The sequence below is a fragment of the Hyla sarda genome, chromosome 2, assembly GCF_029499605.1.
Source record: "Hyla sarda isolate aHylSar1 chromosome 2, aHylSar1.hap1, whole genome shotgun sequence".
In the NCBI taxonomy this organism is placed as follows: Eukaryota; Metazoa; Chordata; class Amphibia; order Anura; family Hylidae; genus Hyla; species Hyla sarda.
Window position 1 is genome coordinate 92,582,400 of NC_079190.1, and position 23,344 is coordinate 92,605,743.

Genomic DNA, 23,344 nt, shown 5'->3' on the forward strand with positions numbered 1-23,344 from the left:
TCCGACCTTGCTTCTGTCTACTCCCTTGTACCGCGCCTATCTTCAGCAGTCAGAGAGGTTGAGCCGTTGCTAGTGGATACGACCTGGTCACTACCGCCGCAGCAAGACCATCCCGCTTTGCGGCGGGCTCTGGTGAAAACCAGTAGTGACTTAGAACCGGTCCACTAGCACGGTCCACGCCAATCCCTCTCTGGCACAGAGGATCCACCTCCTGCCAGCCGGCATCGTGACAGTAGATCCGGCCATGGATCCCGCTGAGGTTCCCCTGCCTTCTATCTCTGATCTCCCCACGGTGGTCGCCCAGCAAGCCCGACAGATCGTCCATCTAACCCACCAGCTGTCGGAAATGTCCACCATGGTGCAGCAACATCACTCGCAACTTCTGCCTCTGCTACAACAGCAACCATCTCCTCCGCCAGCTTCTGCACCCCTTCCGCAGCGAGTGGCCACTCCTAGCCTCCGCTTGTCCCTGCCGGACAAATTTGATGGGGACTCTAAGTTTTGCCGTGGCTTTCTTTCGCAATGTTCCCTGCACTTGGAGATGATGTCGGACCAGTTTCCTACTGAAAGGTCTAAGGTGGCTTTCGTAGTCAGCCTTCTGTCTGGAAAAGCCCTGTCATGGGCCACACCGCTCTGGGACCGCGATGACCCCGTCACTGCCTCTGTACACTCCTTCTTCTCGGAAATTCGAAGTGTCTTTGAGGAACCTGCCCGAGCCTCTTCTGCTGAGACTGCCCTGCTGAACCTGGTCCAGGGTAATTCTTCCGTTGGCGAGTACGCCATACAATTCCGTACTCTTGCTTCTGAACTATCCTGGAATAATGAGGCCCTCTGCGCGACCTTTAAAAAAGGCCTATCCAGCAACATTAAAGATGTTCTGGCCGCACGAGAAATTCCTGCTAACCTGCATGAACTCATTCATCTAGCCACTCGCATTGACATGCGTTTTTCTGAGAGACATCAAGAGCTCCGCCAGGAAAAAGACTTTGATCTCTGGGCACCTCTCCCACAGTCTCCGTTGCAATCTACGCCTAGGCCTCCCGCCGAGGAGGCCATGCAAGTGGATCGGTCTCGCCTGACCCAGGAGGAGAGGAATCGCCGTAGGGAAGCAAATCTTTGTCTGTACTGTGCCAGTACCGAACATTTCTTGGTGGATTGCCCTATCCGTCCTCCACGTCTGGGAAACGTACGCTCGCACCCAGCTCTCGTGGGTGTGGCGTCTCTTGAGTCTAAGTCGGCTTCTCCACGTCTCACGGTGCCCATGCGGATTTTCCCTTCAGCCAACTCCTCCCTCTCAGCCGTGGCCTGCCTGGACTCTGGTGCCTCTGGGAATTTTATTCGTGAGTCCTTGGTGAATAAATTCCGCATCCCGGTGACCCGTCTCGTCAAGCCTCTCTACATTTCCGCGGTCAACGGAGTCAGGTTGGATTGCACCGTGCGTTACCGCACGGAGCCCCTCCTAATGTGCATCGGACCTCATCACGAAAGGATTGAGTTTTTGGTCCTCTCCAATTGCACTTCCGAAATTCTCCTTGGACTACCCTGGCTTCAACACCATTCCCCAACCCTGGATTGGTCCACAGGGGAGATCAAGAGCTGGGGTTCCTCTTGTTTCAAGGACTACCTTAAACCGGTTCCCAGTACTCCCTGCCGTGACCCTGTGGTTCCCCCTGTAACCGGTCTGCCGTCCTGCCATAAGAAGTGCCTCTCCCCCCCTCCCAGTCCAGTCAGGCAAGCCTCGGTGCCTCCCCATGGCCCCCGTCCTGGTGTCACACTACCCCGTGCCAGGCCTCGCCCTCTGCCCTCCCTCCCCATTCCCACTCCTGCTGTACTGCCTGCCATTGAGGAAACCCTCCATTCTTTCCCGGTCTCCTCATCCCAGGGGAGGCAGTTACCGGACAAAGAGAAGGGGAGACCTAAGGGGGGGGGGGGTACTGTTACGCCTAGCGCTCCGGGTCCCCGCTCCTCCCCGGAGCGCTTACGGCGTCTCTCTCTCCGCAGCACCCCGGTCGGTCCCGCTGGCCGGGAGCGCTGCACTGTCATGGCCGTCGGGGATGCGATTCGCACAGCGGGACGCGCCCGCTCGCGAATCGCATCCCAGGTCACTTACCCGTCCCGGTCCCCTGCTGTCATGTGCTGGCGCGCGCGGCTCCGCTCTCTAGGGCGCGCGCGCGCGCGCCAGCTCCCTGAGACTTAAAGGGCCAGTGCACCAGTGATTGGTGCCTGGCCCAATTAGCTTGATTGGCTCCACCTGCTCCCAGACTATATCTGTTCTCTGTCCCTGCACTTCCCTGCCGGATCTTGTTGCCTTAGAGCCTAGTGAAAGCGTTACTGTGTTGTCCTTACTGTGAACTTGACCTCCTGCTATTACCTTACTGACTACGATCCTTGCTGCCTGCCCCGACCTTCTGCTACGTCCGACCTTGCTTCTGTCTACTCCCTTGTACCGCGCCTATCTTCAGCAGCCAGAGAGGTTGAGCCGTTGCTAGTGGATACGACCTGGTCACTACCGCCGCAGCAAGACCATCCCGCTTTGCGGCGGGCTCTGGTGAAAACCAGTAGTGACTTAGAACCGGTCCACTAGCACGGTCCACGCCAATCCCTCTCTGGCACAGAGGATCCACCTCCTGCCAGCCGGCATCGTGACACATACACAATAATAATCTAAATAAATGTAACATTATACATAGCCCTAATCCACCTGACTCTCTATTCTCTTGTGTCCACTGAACAATAAGTGTAGTCCTGCACGCATATATTTCATGTGATAACTAGGGATGAACGAATCGAATCTGACGAATCCGAATTCGTTACGCATTTCAGGAAAAATTCAATCTGCAACGAATGCGAATATCGCCGCAATTCGATCGCGCAAATCGCTTAATTAAACTCAATTTAGTGCGGTCCAGGCTCCAGGGCATCTAAAATGGCAGATCCATATGTGAGGACATAGAGCAAGGAAACCTGGGAAGGCGGAAACAAGGGTAGGTGGGATGACCCCGAATCACATGCAGGAGGCAGCCTATCAGCACCCAGTCACCCCTGTGATGTCACAGTCCTATATAATTGTCAGTCATCTTGCGGCCAGTCACTTCAACCTTTTATTGCAGAGATAGAGAGAGGGAAAGACAGCAGTGTGTGTGGCACAGAAAAGCTTTTTTACAGCAGTGATTCACCTGAAGCCCAAAATCAGCATAGAAGCACTGATAGGAAAGAGAGAGAGATTGAGAGAGTAGAACAATTTTGGATGTAGAACACAGTGACTGTGTGCTGCAGCACTGGTGTATACAACAACTGAAAAGCTACCGTACATACTTGAGTATGAGCAAAGTTTTTCAGCACGATTTTTTGTGCTGAAAACATCCCCCTCGGCTTATACTCGAGTGAACTCTCCGCCCTCAGTGGTCTTCAACCTGCGGACCTCCAGATGTTTAAAAACTACAACTCCCAGCAAGCCCGGGCAGCCATCGGCTGCCAGCCCCCCCCCCCCCCCTCTCACCCCTTTAGTTCTGTACTCACCTCCGCTCGGCAGGACGTTAGGGTGCGCTGGTCCGGTGCTGCAGGACTGTCCGGTGGGGAGGTCGTCCGGTGGGATAGTGGTTCCGGGCTGCCATCTTCACCGGGGGGCCTCTTCTCCACGCTTCGGGCCCGGCCCCGGAATAGTCACGTTGCCTTGAAGACGACGCAGAGGGACGTTCATTACTAACGTCCCTCTGCGTCATTGTCAAGGCAATGCCTCTATTCCGGGCCCGATGCGCGGAGAAGAGGCCCCCCGGTGAAGATGGCAGCCTGGAACCACTATCCCACCGGAAGACCTCCCCACCGGACAGTCCTGCAGCACTGGACCAGCGCACCCTAACGTCCTGCCAAGTGGAGGTGAGTACAAAACTAAAGGGGGTGAGAGGGGGGGGGGCTGGATGATGTCGAAGGCCGCAGTGGTCTTCAACCTGCGGACCTCCAGAGGTTTCAAAACTACAACTCCCAGCAAGCCCGGACAGCTGATGGCTGCCCAGGCTTGCTGGGAGTTGTAGTTTTGAAACATCTGGAGGTCCGCAGGTTGAAGACCACTGTATCAGACATTGACAAGCGGTGATGATGAAGGTGGGGGGGGCTGATGACATGTGGTGATGATGACAAGGGGATGATGAAGGGGGGGTGTGGGATGATGACAAGGGGATTATGATGAGGGGGGGGGAATTATGACAAGGGGATGATGAGGGGGGGGGTGTGGGATGATGACAGGGGGATGATGAAGGGGGTGTGTGGGATGATGACAAGGGGATGATGAAGGGGGGTGGAGATGATGACAAGGGGATGATGACCAGGGGATGATGAAGAGGGGGTGTGGGATGATGACAAGGGGGAGAGGATGATGACAAGGGGATGATGAAGAGGGGGTGTGGGATGATGAAGGGGGGGTGTGGGATGATGACAAGGGGATGATGACAAGGGGATGACCAGGGGATGATGAAGAGGGGGTGTGGGATGATGACAAGGGGGAGGGGATGATGACAAGGGGATGATGAAGAGGGGGTGTGGGATGATGACAAGGGGATGATGAAGGGGGGTGTGGGATGATGAAAAGGGGATGATGAAGGGGGGGGTGTGGGATGATGACAAGGGGATGATTAAGGGGGGTGTGGGATGATGACAAGGGGATGATGAAGGGGGTGTGGGATGATGACAAGGGGATGATGACAGGCGGTGATGATGAAGGGGGGATGATGACAGGGTGATAATGATTAGGGTGTTAATGACGGGGGTCTGGATGATGACATGAGGGGGATGATGTATTCGCACCCTAGGCTTATACTCGAGTCAATAACTTTTCCTGGGATTTTGGGGTGAAATTAGGGGCCTCGGCTTATATTCAGGTCGGCTTATACTCGAGTATATACGGTAATGGTAGCCAGCCAGTTAGGGTGAGCAGAGCACTAAAAGCATATTGTCCTCTATTAAGTGTAACCTGTGAGTATATCTAAGTGGTGTACTATTTTGTTCCTGTTAAAGTCTTAAGGGCCTAGATACTGTGAAAGGCCAGCCAAAAGTACACACCAGCTGGTGTTGTAGACAAATACTGTTTTAACCCCTTAGGGACTCAGCCTATTTTCACCAAATTTTCATTTCTGCATTTTCGTTTTTTCCTCCTTCCCTTCTAAAAATCATAACGCTTTCAATTTTTCACCTACAGACCCATATAAAGGGCTTTTTTTTTGTTTCCCCAATTGTACTTTGTAATGACATCACTTATTTTATATTGCAGCGAAAATATTTATGTGGTGAAATAAAAAAAGAAATGCCATTTTGTAACTTTTGGGGACTCCCGTTTCTACACAGTGCACTTTTTGGTAAAAATGACATTGTTGTGTAGGTCCATACGGTTACAAGGCTACCCAATTTATGTAGGTTTTATTTTATCTTAATACTTTAAAAAAATTATAAACTACATGCACCAAAATTTGTATGTTTAACATTGGCATCTTCTGGTCTCTATAACTTTATTTTTCCTTGTACAGGGCGGTATGAGGGCTAATTTTTTGCATCTGTCATCTGCAGTTTTTATCAGTACCATTTTTGTTTTGATGGGACTTTCTGATCGTTTTTTATTAATATTTTTATGGTATATGAAGTTACCTCAAATGCACAATTTTGGAATTTGGTATTTTTTTACATCGACCGTGTCGTTTAGCTAACCTTATTTTAATAGTTCGGACATTTACGCACGTGGTGGTACCACATATGATTATTTTTATTCTTTATTACATTATTTTATTTAAAAAATGGGAAAAGGGGGGGGTTGATTTAAACTTTTAATAGGGAAGGGGTTAAAGAGGTACTTTTTTATTTTTTTGTTAGATCAAATGGTGACAGAAAGTTAAACAGATTTTTAAATTGCTTCTATTAGAAAATCTTAATCTTTCCAGTACCTTTTAGGGGCTGTATACTACAGGGGAAATGTTTATTTTTATTTTTTGGGGGGGGGGGGGGGATTTCTCTAATGTCACGACCACGGTGCTCTCTGCTGACCTCTGCTGTCCATTTTAGGAACGGTCCAGAGCAGGAGAAAATCCCGATAGCAAACATATGATGCTCTGGACAGTTCCTAAAATGGACAGCAGAAGTCAGCAGAGAGCACCGTGGTCGTGACATAATAGAAACCCAGGAAGAAAAACATTTCCTTTGTAGTATACAGCCCCTAAAAAGAACTGGAAGGATTAAGATTTTTTAATACAAGTAATTTACAAATCTGTTTAACTTTCTAGTACCAGTTGATAAAAAAAAAAAAAAAGTACCCTTTAAATGAACTTTTATAATAAAAAAATGTTTACACTTTTTTTTATTTCTTCTGATTGCATACACTGATAACTGTTATGCCATTGCAAAGCACTGATAAGTGTAACTGGCAATCTGCTGCTCTAGATCTGCTGCTCTAGCCAGGCATGGAGTAATAGATCGCCGATCGGACGACTGAGAGGCAGGTGAGGACTTTCCCGTCGTCCGTTAAGCTGATTGGGACATCGCGATTTTGTCCCATGGTATGAGTAAGGCCAGCACCTAGCCGAAACGCATTGCATCCTGTTTGGACCTGTGATCCGTGTAGCTTCATGTGAATAAAGATGGCTTATTGATCTGTACCGAGCTGGAGTTCTCTTGTTCTTTGCTGATAGTCCTGGTCAGCTCTGCTGAGCTGCTGGGATTCTTTTACTTTCGCTTTAGACGCCGCGATCAACTTTGATTGTGGCATCTAAAGGGTTAATGCCAGGGCAAGAGCCCGTGGGTCCTGATTAACTCGTTTTCTGCCAGTGAGAATGGTTTAAACCCGTTAGATCGGTAGCATGCCCTGCGTTCCCAAGAGGTTAAGCGTACTGGAGTGCATTGTCCTCCCCTCATAAGTGCACACCACATACGTACATCTAAGTGGTGTACTATTTTGTTCCTGTTAAAGTCTTAAGGGCCTAGATACTGTGAAAGGCCAGCCAAAAGTACACACCTGCTGGTGTTGTAGACCAATACTGTTTTAAGCATACTGGAGCGCATTGTCCTCCCCTCATAATTGCATACCACATACGTACATCTAAGTGGTGTACCATGTTGTTCCTGTTAAAGTCTTATGGGCCTAGATACTGTGAAAGGCCAGGCAAAAGTACACACCTGCTGGTGTTGTAGACAAATACTATTTAAAGCGTAGTGGAGCGTATTGTACTCCCCTCATATACGCACTAAGTATATCAGGCAGAGAAGTGCCAGGACGTGCACAGAGGAGTGGCAGAGGCCTTAATTCATCAAGCAGAGGTCGCAGCAGACTAGGGGCGAGTGGCAGCAGGAGTTGCAGCGAAAGGCCTGAGCTCCCGGTATCAGCTGGCGGTCGTGTCTCGATGAGTAACCCATCTGCCATCATCGATTGGTTAACACGGTCATCCACTTCATCACAAGTGACATCTGACACCCCCAGTCAACAGTCGTGGGTTCCTCAGACACAACCCTAAGTTGGCATAGCCCAGGAGCAGTCCCTGTCCTCTCATTGCCTCTGTCCTATGCTGTTCCCTCCCCCACAGAAGTATCTTATGCTGTGGTCCAGCTCCACTATTTAGTGAGGACGATCTACTAGAGGACAGTCAGCAGCTACTGCCCAGCCAAGAAGTGGAGGAGACATCCTCCGCTTCCTCCGCTAGGTGGGCAAGTAGTGATGAGGAGAGTGGCGTGGGAGGTGGTGTTGCGAGCATTCAGGCTCCTGAAGCAGACACTGTTGAGGAACCTGAGGAGGACTTCAGTGACGTGCAGACACAACTCGATGATGATTATGAAGCCGATCGCACTTGGGAGCCGGGTGCAGAAGGGGCTTCATCATCATCAGGAGAAGAGGGTTGCAGGTTGCCTGTGAGGCAGCAGCTGAGCCAGCAAGGTGGTAGTATGGTTGGCAGTCAGCATGGTGGTAGAAGTGGAAAGTCTGGAGCCAAACGTGCCCGGGGTAGACCACCTGCTTTGCGGCAGCCTACCTTCCCAGGAGGTATTGGAACAGGGGTTCCTGGAGTTGGCGGCAGTAGCAGTCAATCAGTGTGGACTGTTGATGGGAAAATCAGCTACTCGGCGGTGTGACAGTTTGTCATCAAGCATCCGGAGGATGTCAACCTGGCCACATGCAAGATGTGTTGGCATAAGGTGAAACGTGGCCAGGGTCCCAATGTTGGCACCACACCCCTGCGTCAACATATGCAGCATCGCCATAAAGCGGCCTGGGAGAACCGTGGCTTCGATGTGTTAGTCCAGCCTGCTGTATGACCCAGTGGCACACCGCTGCCTGTTTCAGCCAGCCAAAGCTCCAGCACCTCAGCTGAAGGGAGCTTGGTGTCATACCCATCTTTTTTCGCTCCAAATGCTCCTGTCCTCCTACTTCGAGTCAGTCATTCCGCTAGCAATCCATTGGTGAAGCCATGTCCAAGAGACAACAGTATGTGCCCACTCATCCAATGGAACAGAAGCAGAATGTGCTCCTGTCCAAGTTGCAGTGCTGCAGTCCCTCCTTTTTCAAGTGGTGGACTCTGCACCTTTCAGAGAACTGATGGCTTGTGCCGAGCTGAGGTGGAGAGTCCCAAGGCAGTACCAGCCCTGCACAATTTTGTGGAACAGAAGGTGGACCAGCCCTGGAGCCTGTCAGTGTGTACCAAAGTACACAGCAGCGCAGACATGTGGAGTTGTAACTATGGTCAGGGACAATACATGTCTTTTATGGCCCACTGGGTGAAAGTGATTCCTGCACAACCACAACAGCAACTTGGACAGGTCACACCACTTCCGCCTCCACACTCTCAGGCCGTTGGTCCTGTGACAGTGTGTTAATCCGCCTCCTCATCCTCCACCATGTCCACAGCCTCCACTGCATGGAAAAGTCTCAGTGCCCCTCCAGCATACTATGTATGCACGGCACAGCGGTGTCACGCTGTTGTTCACATGGCTTGCCTTGGCGAATGGAATCATACAGGGGAGAAACTGCTAAAAGTGATTCATCAAAAAATCGAATCATGGCTTACTCCACGGAAACTGGAAATGGGAACCATGGTCACCAACAATGGGGAGAACATTTTGTCTGCGCTATGACAAGGTAGCCTGAGACATGCACCCTGCATGGCACACATGTTCAATCTGGTTGTCAAGCGGTTCCTGAAGTGTTCCTCCCATCTGCAAGACATCCTAACAATGGGAAGGAAACTTTGCATGCACTTCAGCCACTCGCACACCCTCCTTGAGCTGCAGCATCAGAACGGTATCCCCCAACATAGTCTGATTTGTGACGTTTCCACAAGTTGGAATTCAACCCTCCATATGTTGGACCGACTATACAAACAGGGAAAAGCCATCATGATGTTTTGATGATCCAAGTGGATAGGGGGGCTCCCCTGTTTAACTTCAATGTCAACCAGTGGCAAATCATACGCGACACCTTCTGTTTACTTAGGCCCTTTGCGGAAGTAACATTATTAGTCTGTCGCCAGGATTTCGGGATGAACAACATCATTGCACTGCTTCAACACGTGTTGGAAACAATGGCTGGTCAGGGCACTGGAGACATGGGGCCTACATCACATGGCCACTGGAGGAGGAGGAGGAGGGAGAGCACAGTGGAGCACAGTTTAGGTTTGGCGAGATGGGTGGTTTTTCTAGTTATCTGACAGGAGAGGAGGAGGAGGAGCAGGAGCAGCTAGAGGAGCTAGAGGGTTATGAGGAAGGCAAGACAGAGGACCCAGACACACCGTGGCAGTATGCATTGGAGATGGAGGCAGGGAGTCCCTCCGAGTCCCTTGCCCAAATGGCACAATGCATGCTCACTTGCATTGTGCAATGAATTATTACCATTTAAAAAACCGTGTTAAATATTGCATGTCAATAAACTATTTTTATGTTTTTTCATGGGACTGTTATGGTGTAGCATCATATTGTGCCACTGCTTCTGCATGTGACTATACCTGACATTGGGTTTTGTTTTATGTTTTGTACTTGATTGTACATAGCAACCATTGAAAGTTCCAAAGGATCCTTATGGATTTATAACTGAAGTCCCGGAGCAAAATGTGTGGATGTATGGAGAACCAGTAGGTAATGGTGAGATGATGGGAGTAGTAGCCAAAGTAAAGTCCATACCAGTCACAGAGGCCTAACTGGCACCACTAGCCCTCCCACACTTTGATGCCTGGCAGAAAAAAGAAGGGGCCCCACAACTGATTGTGGTAATGATGTCTCCCTGAGGCACACTTTGTATACTGTCTGGCCCGATGATTTTATGGGTTGCCCTTTACTTTGAAATATTGGAAACATTGGATATACAATAGAATATTGGTGCAAAAAATGTATGGATAAAAAAACAAAAAAAAGTGAAATGTGTTTTGAACTATATATAGTTCTTAGTCATGGTATTTTCACAGCTCTTTTTGGTTTTTATTTGCACCAATATTTTAATGTATACCCAACACATTTCCAAGTCTTTTAAAATTTTCCATTTCCTTGGAAGTTATTCAATGTGTATGGCAACCTTAACCTTACACGTGAAGCAGCCAAAAGAGAACTAGTATAAGGGATGCTTAAGAAATCATTAGATTTGATAAATCTCCTCAGCTCTAATAGTACTGTATAATAACTAACTGCATAAGAGGTTACCCCTTACTAAAGAATATAGTTATGCTATTCAGTGTGACAGCCATGTCTTAGGCATTTCAATACTCATGTAAGAATTCAGCACTTAGCTGTTACGGAGCACAATGGTTAGCACTGTTAATTTGCAGTCCAGTGGCAATAATTCAATGGCCATCCAGGTCACCGTTGATGTGAAATTTCTATGTTCTCATTGTATTCACATAGGTTGACTCACCAGTTTCCTCACCAGAGTCCAAAAATACACTTGTGGGTCATTTGGCAACTGTGTGTGTCTGTGTCCCAATTACGGCCAGTACATTATAAGCTCCGGTGGAGCAGGGACCAATGTGCAAAGCTCATAGAATATATTGCTTCTATAAAAACAGTATATAAATACAAATAAATTCACATAAATTCTCAATTTGAGGTTCTTAAATCTTAATATTGGACCATAGATATTTAGGTAATTGAAGGACAGTACGTTGTCCAGTAGTTCTTGCTATAGTAACTTCACCCTGCTTCTAGACCAGAGGCAGACATAGATGGCACACTTCAGTCCCCTTGCAAAAAATATATGAGACCAACAGCTTATCAAAGAGAACCCCTTTATATCTTTCTTCAGCTAATCTCTAACATAAAAGCCAAAAGCTCTTAGTGTGAATTATGGCCAAACTACTTGGGGTTTCCAAATTTGCACCATATTCACCCAATGGAATAATGCATGTTGTCCAGGGTACTGCATTTACATCTATTTTTGAATTTTACCAGGAATATGGTATTCCAATAACTTTTTTTTATATTTTTGCAGCTTATAAATGCTTTTCAGACTCACAATAGGGGGTTCCCTATACAACCTGTTTCCCAACCTGAAACTTTTGGTAACTCCAGGGGCTTACAGTAGTGTGGTTTCCCTTCATTATTGATGCCGTTTGAAAGAAGTTGAGAAGAACCCTCCCTGTTCTCTTGCTAAGTGAGAGGCAGATGTTGGAATGATACCAGATGATGTATGGGTGAAGGTCCTGAAGACTATGCCTTGTTACTCAGTCAAAGAGTCTCACAGACCTTTGCAAATACACTCGGTGCATAGGGTTTATAGGACACCTTTCCTGCTATGAAGAGGCCGCTGACCTTGGTCCCTCTTCTTCTAGTGATACAGAATATTGCAGCTAGATTCAGGACCTGAGAGTGCAGGTAACAAAGGTGTGGGCTTAAAAGACTCTCTGGGAGGAAGGTTTGTAAAGTTTACTGTTGGGAACATTATTCTAACAAGATATGTTCTCAATTGTCTGCTATCGGGGTGGGGGTAAGCCAAGGATTTGTGGTCATGTTTTTGTACAAAAAGTTTAATAAAGATTTATCTGATAAAAAAAAAGTCAAAGCCTTGATCCCTTATATGCCACCTAATACATATTAGAAAGTAACTGATTTTTAGAGTACTTTTGTGCGAGACAAGTATGCTGTGGATTTGTGATTTGGGCTAGGCTATATCTAACAATCGGAGGAGGTCTCATCTCTGAGATCACAAATTATCCCAACTTTTTACATTTCTGTGTGACATGTCAAAAGTTAATTTAAAGGGGTACTCCGCACCTAGACATCTTATACCCTATCCAAAGGATAGGGGATAAGATGTCAGATCGCCACGGCCCCGCTGCTGGGGAGCCCTGGGATCCCCGCTGCAGCACCGCGCTCTCATTACAGCACAGAGCGAGTTCGCTCTGCACGTAATGACGGGCAGTACAGGGGCCGGAGCATCGTTACGTCACGGTTCCGCCCCTCGTGACGTCACGGCCCGCCCCTTTCAATACATGTCTATGGGAGGGGGCATGGCGGTCATCACGCCCCCTTCCATAGACTTGCATTAAGGGGACGGGCCGTGATGTCACGAGGGGCGGAGCCATGACGTCACGCTGCTCCGTCCCACGTATCGCCTGTCATTACGCACAGAGCGAACTCGCTCTGTGCTGTAATGAGAGTGGGTGCCGCAGCGGGGATCCCGGGGATCCCCAGTAGCGGGACCGCGGCGATCTGACCTCTTTGGATAGGGGATAAGATGTCTAGGGGCGGAGTACCCCTTTAAGGGCATGTTCCCACCTGGCGTATACGCAGCGCATTTCACACTGAGTAAAATCTGCAGCAGCGGGAAATACGCTGCATATCCCTTGCTCTCCATACACACAAGGCTTTACGGCGGCAGCCCCATGTGTGTAGTGAGTTTTGGAGGAGGAGCAGCGCGTCACACGGCCCCGCCTCCAGAACTAACTGCACACATAGGGCTGCTGCCGGAAAGCCTTGTGTGTATAGTGAGCAAGGGATATGCAGCATATTTCCCGCTGCTGCTGCAGATTTTGCGCATACTGCATATACGCCAGGTGGGAACGTACCCTAAATCTCAGTAACTTTAAATTCCCAGCATGTCAATTTACTACTGATATTCCCCTTTGGCTTCAATGTATTTAAAATACTGTGAAAACTTTTTGACAAGACCACCCAAAATTTGCACAAAAAAAAGTTGTTGGTTTTCTGGGGAGGTGGTCTTCTCATAGAATGCATAATATGTGAGGAGTTAAAAATCTTTTATACCTGTATTCCGTAGTGAATCTGAGTTTAAAGCCGAAAAACTTTGTGCCAATTTGTACCTGCATTTACAATTACAAATACTGCAGATTTTTCCCTGGGGATTTTGCACATACTGTGTAAGCATAATGTTAAAGTTGTAGTGCAAATGGTTGTTCATATGATACAGTATTTCACGTAATTGAGTCCACCCCTCACATTTTTGTAAATATTTGATTATATGGTTTTAATGTGACAACACTGAAGAAATGACCCTCTGCTACAATGTAAAGTAGTGAGTGCACCTCCTGTATAACAGTGTTTTATGTTGTGTCCCCTCAAAATAATTCAACACACAGCCATTAATGTCTAAACCTTGGCAACAAAAATGAGTCCATCTCTACGTGGAAATGACCAAATTGGGCCCAATTAGCAATTTTCCCTCCCTGCGGTCATGTGACTTGATAGTGTTAAAAGGTCTCAGGTGTAAATTGGGAGCATGTGTGTGGCGGCTACCAGGCAAGGATTACAAAGACAAGTGTGTGTTCCCTACAATCTAGCATGGTGGGGATCGTGTCATGGACTGCATGAGTGCTGCTGGCACTGGGGAGCTGCAGTTCCTTTTGGGAACCATGAATGCCAACATGTACTGTAACATACTGAACCAGAGCATTATCCCCTCCCTTCAGAGACTGGGCCGCAGGGCAGTATTCCAACATGATAAGGACCACAAACACACCTCTAAGACAACCACTGCTTTGCTAAAGAAGTTAAGAGTAAAGTTGATGGACCGGCCAAGTATGTCTCCAGACCTAAACCCTATTGAACATCTGTGGTGCATCCTTAAAGGAGTACTTTAGGACTGGAAAATGTATCCCCTATCCTAATAGCGCTGTATTAGGGGACAAGTCGGGCACCGTTTTGCGCGGTGGTCGACACACGCTATCTGGCCTGAGAGCCAGGGCCCCGCATGATAGATCGCGAGGGTCCCAGCGGTCGGACCCCCCCACGATCTGAAACATATCCCCTATCCTTAGGATAGGGAATATGTTTTCCAATACTGGACTACTCCTTTAACGAAAGGTGGGGGAGCACAAGGTCTCTTACATGATGTCCTCATGGAGGAGAGGAAGAGGAATTCAGTGACAACCTGTGAAGCTCTGTTGAACTCCATACCCAAGAAGCTAACGGTAGTGCTGGAAAATAATGGCAACTACACAAAAACTGACATTTTTGGACATTAATGGTGCGTGTTGAGTTATTTTGGGGATATAACATTAAAGGGGTACTCCAGTGGAAAAAAATCTTTTCAAATCAACTGGTGTCAGAAAGTTATACAGATTTGTAAACAACTTCTATATAATAAACTTAATCCTTCCAGTACAGTACTGAAAAGAACTACACAACTTCCTCTAAAGCATACAGATAAGCACTGGAAGGCCAAAGATTTTGAAATAGAAGAAATGTACAAATCCGTATAACTTTCTGGCACCAGTTGATTTTGTGGTGTCCCGGTACCGTATTGCATCCAGTACCTAGTGTAGAGGTCCCCAAAGTCAGAGTAACTACGTTCAGGTAGGGTTCCTCAGGTGGGACAACTTTGATGATCATAAATGTATATATTAATAATTATAGCTATATTGTATAGAAATGTATAGTACTTACCTTGTTCAGCATCGCAGGACCTTCGGTCATGTGACCATGCTAGTAACCTCTATGGTATGTTGCAGGACCTTAGGAGGTCCTTGGGTCACGTGTTACCCACAAATCTCTGTAAAGGTGATTGACATCGATATGGACCAATTAGCGTTAGTCCAGCCCCTGCCCATATAAGGGAGCTGCATCCAATTATCACTCTCTTCGGTTGCTGCTCTCGTGGATGCCGGAATAACAGGACGGTGTGCTAGGCCTCAAAACCTACGGCCTCAGCAGAACCAAAAATTGTGAGTTTTACTCTAATTCCTTCTAATGCTAGCCTGACTACTGGACCGCAACTAATTCTCTAAATCCAGTGGAACAGCGCAAAATGCTAGAGACTGTTAGAGCTAAAGTCCCAACCATTGTCAATCTCCAAAAGGAAGCTGTTGTATTGATCAGAGACTGTTATGTTAATGAAGTATACAGAAAATCTTCAGTAAAGTTAACGCTGTTTACAGAAGCTTTCCGGTTGTGGACAATCCATTATTACTCACTACCTCAAACCTATTATCATCTATCTCCCTATTGTTCCTGGGAAGGGCGGCAGGAAAAGCTTTATTGAGGAGCCCTCACCCTGGCATCACGAATAGCAAGGGTTAACAAGCACCCTTTAATACCCGCACAGCTACACTCCCCATACCCTACATCCCCCAGGCTACCACAATTTGAATAAATTTTTTTCTACCAGAGTACCCCCTTTAAAAACTGTTATACAGGATGTGCACTCACTACTTTACATTTAACAAAGTGTCCTTTCTTTAGTGTTGTCACATGAAAATATATAATAAAATATTTAGATGTGAGTGGTGGACTCGCTTATGTGAGATATTGTCTGCTCTGCCAAGATTTATGCTGTATTGTAAAAGATTTGGCACATGACACATGTCCTGACGCATACAACTGCAGATGGCAGTGTCACACTAAGATCTAGCATCAAACATTACAAAGAGAGAGGCCACTGTCAAATGCTATGAGAATAAAAAGGGCTGACATTAACTCTTTCAGCAATAGGTTTGTGCCACGTCAATGTTAAATGCTTAAATACATACAGCAATGAGTAAAAATACATTTCTAAATGATTTGATTACAAGACTGTCAACCTATTGTGTTGGTAACTGAATTGGGTTGACAGTACCAGATCTTTCTGTTCAGCAAAAGTTTTTTAATTATTTATTATTATTTGTTCATTAGAGATGATTCCTATTTCTCTACATGTAAGGAATCGCTTATAGGAGGACAGATTTTTTTCAACCTGATGCATTTACGTCTATTAAGTCAGTGTTTCCCAAGCTCAGTTCTCATGTACCCCAACAGGTGATATTTTCAGGATTTCCGTAGTCTTTAACAGGTGATATAACTATGGTCAGTGTATGAGACGTCACCACATTGGTATCACTAGTAAAAGACAAAGGAAATCCTTAAAACATGGCCTGTTGGGGGTACTTGAGAACCGCACTTGGGAAACACCAATCTAAGGTACTATACTAAGGCTGCCCATACACACCTGGGATTGAGGTGAGGTATCCCCCGAGGGCGTTTTATCGTATCATCTTAGATAGCAGCTTTACGTTCTGTTATTAAGTAGGTCACCGGGCATGCTCAGCTTACACGTATACATTGTTATATGACTATTACATTACATTGACATGCAGTATAAATCCCTCAATAAAGCAAGCAAAAAAATCTCAAAAATATATTTTTACATATGTTCTGACAGAAATGCAGAAGCAGAAGCAATACTTACAAGTAAATATCAGTTGATCACGGTAAAAGCAAGACACTGAATAACAGTTCTATATTCTCATCCAATATAAGCAGCCAAAACACTTCAAGAACACTTACCTCTTTATAAGGCTAAAACAACAGATCCTCAGTCTTCACTTCCATCCCCACCCTGATTTACTTGCACGATGCTTAAAGTCACTTACCAAGTAACGGAGGCACTGAGGAAATAGGACTTTTCAGCAGTCGGTCCTCATATTTGATCTTCACCAATAACTCCGCAAAGACGATTTAGCCGGGTAACAGTGCTCTCTGTGTGCCCCTGGCTTGTCCACAGATCTCACCACCAGGCACGAAGGGAAAGAAGTCACTCTGTGTACGAGCGATAGTGTTCTGTGAAGTGACAATCATCACCACTTCCTGTCTCTAACATTGTGTCTTATGCTTCTTTGGTTTCGAGTACATCATCCACACCCCACTACAATTCACCTGCATCCTCTATAGGGCTTTGTTTTGCAATTACAGGCCCGGTATTACAGAGTGAACAGCAGAATAACCGGGGGGGAGGTGGAGCGGGCATTCACAGACATTTTCCCCAAGAAACAGTTACTTAAAGGAGTTCTGTAGTGAAAAATACCTTTTCCCTAATTCAAAGGATAGGGGATAAGTTATAGATCGCAGGGGGCCCGAGCGCTGAGACCCCCCGCGATCTCCTAAACGGGGCCCCAACAGTCTGCTGGAAGGGGTCGTGCCGACCCCGACACTGAGTGCCAGCCGACATGCCCCCTTTTTGTATCCCATAGATATACATGGAGGTGGTGTGTCGGCCGCGGCGTCCTGCGGGCGTCGGAACGGCTGCTTCTGGAAGACTGGCGGGGCCCCGTTCAGGAGATTGCGGGGGGAGGGGGGGTCCCAGCGGTAAGTTATTGTTTTGCTGCACTACTCCCTTAAGGCTCTACAACACAAGGCGGTACAACTGGCACTTGTGCTGGGACTTTTACTCCTATGGTGAGTGCCTATGCTTCCCCAGCCTTGTATTTATTCAAAAGGTAAAGAGACTGCATGCTACCTGTTTACCTTTTGGATAATTAAACTCTCTACAATTCATAAAATCCTACAATTCACCCTCCACCATTCATATGTACATATATATGGGACGTCACTTCTTAGCAGAAGATTAGAACCGACCAGCAACCTAATAGACAAGAATGCCAGCAACCTAATAGACAAGAACGCCAGCAGCCCAGTCCTACACAAACCAAGCTCTCACAATCATCGTATGAAGCATTGTTTCCCGACCAGTGTGCCTCCAGCTATTGCAAAACTACAACTCCCAGCATGCCCGGACAGCTGTCCTGGCATGCTAGGAGTTGTAGTTTTGCAACACTTGGAGGCACCCTGCTTGGGAAACACTGGTATAAAATGTAGCAAAACTGAATGGATGCTTCTGTTTTCAACAATGTGAGACCTCAGAGGTTTTTAGTTTCCTTTTTATTTCCTTTAGCAGATTTCCGAGTCAACTCTAGCAGTCGGCACGTACGTAAGGCCAGGTTATTACTGTACATTGCTTTTGGACTGGCAGGGCTGGATTAAAGGGGTACTCCGGTGGAAAACAAATATTTTCAAATTAACTGGTGCCAGAAAGTTAAACAGATTTGTAAATGACTTCTATTTAAAAATCTTAATTCTTCCAGTGTGGTGAGCCACGGGGTGTGAGGTACAGATGGTATTGCTCAGGGGTAGATTGTATTAACTCCTTCGTGTTCGTGACGCCAGGGCGTGTTTTTCCTATATAACCACCCGAAGATAGTATCGCTAGTCCTAGGTCAGGCAGGGGCAATAAAGAGTCCAAGGCCAGTTTAAGGGTAATGGTAGCTTTTACTGAGGGTAGACAGGTGATACAGTCTATACAGTTCAGCCAGTATCCCAGAGAGGTGACCAGTGACACAGAGAGACCTCGCAGTAGGTAGACTGACTATAATGCAGGCCACGGTGACTAGAGAGTAAACTTGATTTGACTGACTTGATGACTGACAATTAGATGACTTTGGATTACTTGCAATTGACAGGTGGCTGCAGACTTTAGGCTTGAGGCCTCCAATGTTCTGGACACTCACAGTAAGATGTCTTGACTGCACTGGACCTCAGGAACAAGAGCGATTAACCCCTTAACGACGCAGGACGTATATTTACGTCCTGCGCCGGCTCCCGCGATATGAAGCATCACATCGCGTCGGTCCCGGCGCTCATCAACGGCCGGGACCCGCAGCTAATACCACACATCGCCGATCGCGGCAATGTGTGGTATTAACCCTTTAGAAGCGGCGGTCAAAGCTGACCACGGCTTCTAAAGCGAAAGTGAAAGTATCCCGCCTAGTCAGTCGGGCTGTTCGGGACCGCCGTGGTGAAATCGCGTCGTCCCGAACAGCTTACAGGACACCGGGAGGGCCCTTACCTGCCTCCTCTGTGTCCGATCGACGAATGACTGCTCCGTGCCTGAGATCCAGGCAGGAGCAGTCAAGCACCGATAACACTGATCACAGGCGTGTTAATACACGCCAGTGATCAGCATAGGAGATCAGTGTGTGCAGTGTTATAGGTCCCTATGGGACCTATAACACTGCAAAAAAAAAGTTAAAAAAAAGTGTTAATAAAGGTCATTTAACCCCTTCCCTAATAAAAGTTTGAATCACCCCCCTTTTCCCATAAAAAAAATAAAACAGTGTAAATAAAATAAAAAATAAACATATGTGGTATCGCCGCGTGCGTAAATGTCCAAACTACAAAAATATATCATTAATTAAACCGCACGGTCAATGGCGTACGCGCCCAAAAATTTCAAAGTCCAAAAAACCGTATTTTGGTCACTTTTTATACCATTAAAAAATGAATAAAAAGTGATCAAAAAGTCAGATCAAAACAAAAATTGTACCATTAAAAACTTCAGATCACGGCGCAAAAAATGAGCCCTCACACCGCCCTGTACGTGGAAAAATAAAAAAAGTTATAGGGGTAAGAATATGACATTTTTAAACGTATAAATTTTCCTGCATGTAGTTATGATTTTTTCCAGAAGTGCGACAATATCCAACCTATATAAGTAGGGTATCATTTTAACCGTATGGACCTACAGAATAATGATAAGGTGTCATTTTTACCGAAATATGCACTGCGTAGAAACGGAAGCCCCCAAAATTACAAAATGGTGTTTTTTCTTTGATTTTGTCGCACAATGATTTTTTTTTCCGTTTCGCCGTGAATTTTTGGGTAAAATGACTAATATCACTGGAAAGTAGAATTGGTGACGCAAAAAATAAGCCATAATATGGATTTTTAGGTGGAAAATTGAAAGGGTTATGATTTTTAAAAGGTAAGGAGGAAAAAACGAAAGTGCAATAACGGAAAAACCCTGCGTCCTTAAGGGGTTAAAGAGTGATTGCAGCTCCTCCCCATCTTATATAGGGGGGCTGTGCAAGGAGCCCATAGGTCACCTGGTCACTGGGTACTCTGGGTAACAATCATATGACTTAAACATGTGACTAACACAATCATGTGGTACGAATATACCGTAATCATGTGACAAACAATAAAGGTCCTTAACTCTTCATGTGAAAACCCTTTATATGAAACCTATATACACAGGGGGAGACACCACAGAAGAGCCCTGGAGACAGACATGGACTCAACATGACGGGACAGAAGGACCATATCCCGTACCACACCAGTAATTATCAGCTTCTGTATACTCCAGTGGAAGTTGTGTAGATCTTTCCCGTCTGACAACAGTGGTCTCTGCTGCCACCTCTGTCTGTGTCAGGAACTGTCCAGAATAGAAGCAAATGGACAGTTCCTGACACAGACAGAGGTGGCAGCAGAGAGCACTGTGGCCAGACTGGAAAGAACTGCACAACTTCCTCTTGAGTAGAAAGCAGCTGACAAGTACTGGATTTTTAAATTGAAGTGATTTATAAATCTGTTTAACTTTCTGTCACCAGGTGATTTGAAAACATTTGTTTTCCACCCAAGCAGCCCTTTAAGGTTGGTGGGGGTATACATAAGCTCTGGCACCCAGACAGAAAAAAGTGACAGGCCTACTTTTATGGTTAGGAACATATAGGATTGGGTTTTTGTTTTTTTTGTGCAGCGTTGCTGACTGTGGAGAGTGGCTGTATAACTGCAATGATATAGCTCTTGTTAACCCCTAAGTGACTAAGAAAATTTCCATTTTTGCATTTTCGTTTTTTTTCCTCCTTAGCTTCCAAGGCTATGTTCACCGTCAGAATGTACATGCGGAATTCTGCATAAATATTTTGCATGGACATTCTGCAGCAGCACAGTCCCATTACATAGGATCTAGCTATAGAGGTCATAATGCAAAAGAGAGGCCTGCTAGATGAAGGAATTTTCTGTATGTTAAGAAATAAGAGTATTAGTTGATTTCAATGGAATTCTGCTGCTCTGTTTACACGGCAGAATTGCCACAGAAAACCTGTTCAATGTTTTTGTGGATTCTGCTCTCAGATATGCTTTTGGCGTCTATGAGACGGCGCATTTCCAAGTGGTCCTAGCGCTGGCACGATGTGCCGTCGCTCCCCTGTCTGTGGAATGTCTGCACCGAAATTTCCTGTGCAGACATTCCACCATGTGAACATAGCCTCAGAGGTATAACTTGTTGATGTTTCCATCTACAGAGTCATATGAGGGCTCGTTCTTTGCAGGACCAATTGTAATTTGTAAAGACATTCTTCATTGAAAAAAATTGCAGAGAGAATTGCATGTGCAGAGAGAAGACAAAATGGAGCTCAGATAGTAAAATGAATGAGGGCATGCAGTAAGGCAGAGTCAGGAGTATGCCCTGCTGTTTTATGAGCACAGTGCTGGCTCCTGTCTGTCTGATTGACAGGTAGGGAACAGTGCTGAGCTTGTCTGTGTCCTGGCTGCAGTCTGAGATTTAGGACTCCAGCATGAGTCTGAAATCTATAAAAAGGGCTTGGGGCCAGGACTTATTCTGCATACATTACTCTATAATATATCAAAAGTTTTTTCGATGAAAGGTACCCTTTAATAAAACAGTTCCTGAAAATCCCACCACTAGGGGCTCCCATACCTACTGGGACACTAGCCAGTCCTGCAACAACATCAGGCTTGTCCATGAGTCATAGACAAGAGAGGACTCATGGACAAGGCTGCATGAGCAGACACACCAATCACCTCCCACCACCATAAGGGAGGGACACACACCCTTCCTCTGAGAGGATTTCTAACACTGTGAGCTAATGAAAAGAGGGGTTTTCATAATAAATATGGGTGATAGAGGTATAAAAATTAGATGTTCATGGTCAGGAGTAGGTACTGAGTGACATTTGCTTGTGGGATCTGACAGGTATGCTTTAAACATACCAATTTTTGTACAAAAAGTTATAATTTTTTTTAAAAAGTAGTAAAATAAAATCTATATAAAATGAATATCCCTGTAATTGAATAGACCTAGAGATAAGTAGACAGCATAGAAAAGGAAGCCCCAAAACTTAGCAAAATGGCTAGATTTTTAATGTTTTATTTATTTTGCCCCACATATCATTTTTGGTTTTTTTTATCATAGATTTTGCAGTAAAGGGTTGATGTCATTAGACAGTACAATTGGTGGCACTAAGAGCAAGCTCTCATATGAGTCTGTAGGTAGAAAATTTAAAGTTATGGCTATTAGAAGGCGAGGAGGAAAAAATAAAGTGACTCAATGAAAACTCGTTGCATTGTTAAAGGAGATATCTCATGAATAAAAGCATCCCCTGGAGCGCGGGGGGGCCACAGTCCATGCCCAAAGCGGGGGCCACCACGCCCCCTCCATACATCTCTATGGGAGAGCCGTTCGGCTAACTTCGGCTGGAGGGGGCACGGCGGCCCCTGCTTCTGGCACCCAGCGCTTGGACCACCCGCGATCTAAAACCTATCCACAATACTACTCCTTTAAGGGGTTTAGGCCTCTGAAAAATGAAAGAAGCGATCCGATTGGCTACACAAATTTTGATAAATCTCTTCCAAAGTGAAAAGAGTCTAATCCCTAAATCTGAAGCTGGCCTTAGGGTGCATGCACACCACGTTTTTGCTATACAGTTCCCGTATATGGTTTCAAGTTAAAAACCGTACGGAACCGTATAGAGAACCGTATGCATTGACTTAACATTGTAAACCGTATGTCAAATGCATCATCCGGTTTAGTCCGTTTTGCGTCTTATACATTTTTCTCCATTTTTTTTACCCGTACCCAAAACCGTAGCCTACCAAGTTTTTCGGTTCGGATAAAAAACCACTTAAACCATAAAGTATTTTTTTATTTTTTTAACATGGGAGTCAATGGGAACCGTACAGAATAGTACGTGCGTACGGATCCATCCGGTTTGCCCCATACGGTTTTTGACTTTTCACAGTTTTTTTTCTTGAAACTTCAATCAAACAAGTGAAACTTTATTCAAAATGGAGTGAAAAGTTAAAAACGTATAAGTTTTTTTCTTAAAAAAACAGATACAACCGGACATCATTTTTCACACCGTATAGGGGTTGAAATTTGTACACATGTTTTAATACAGTTTAGTTTGGTTTTGAGGAATCCGTTTTTCATCAAAAACCTGATACGGGAACTGTATTAGGCTGGGTTCACATCACGTTTTTCAACTACGGTTCCCTCATACGTTTTCTATCAAAAACCGTATGGGCAAAAAACTGATAGAACAGTATGGGAAAA

General features: G+C 46.0%; 1 protein-coding gene across 4 annotated transcripts in view; it reads right to left on the reverse strand.

Moving 5' to 3' along the window:
• Window positions 1–23,344, reverse strand: part of ARHGAP9 (Rho GTPase activating protein 9) — a 166,007-nt gene that overhangs the window by 141,596 nt on the left and 1,067 nt on the right. Inside the window, exon 1 of one of the 4 annotated variants that reach the window (XM_056562542.1) lies at window positions 16,809–17,250. The exons of 1 other annotated variant lie outside the window; for it this stretch is intronic. The gene's annotated coding sequence lies outside the window, so the exon portion shown is untranslated. Of the gene's footprint in view, window positions 1–16,722; window positions 16,740–16,808; window positions 17,251–23,344 lie in introns of those variants that run through there. 2 more of the 4 variants (XM_056562544.1, XM_056562546.1) reach the window with 2 other exon arrangements.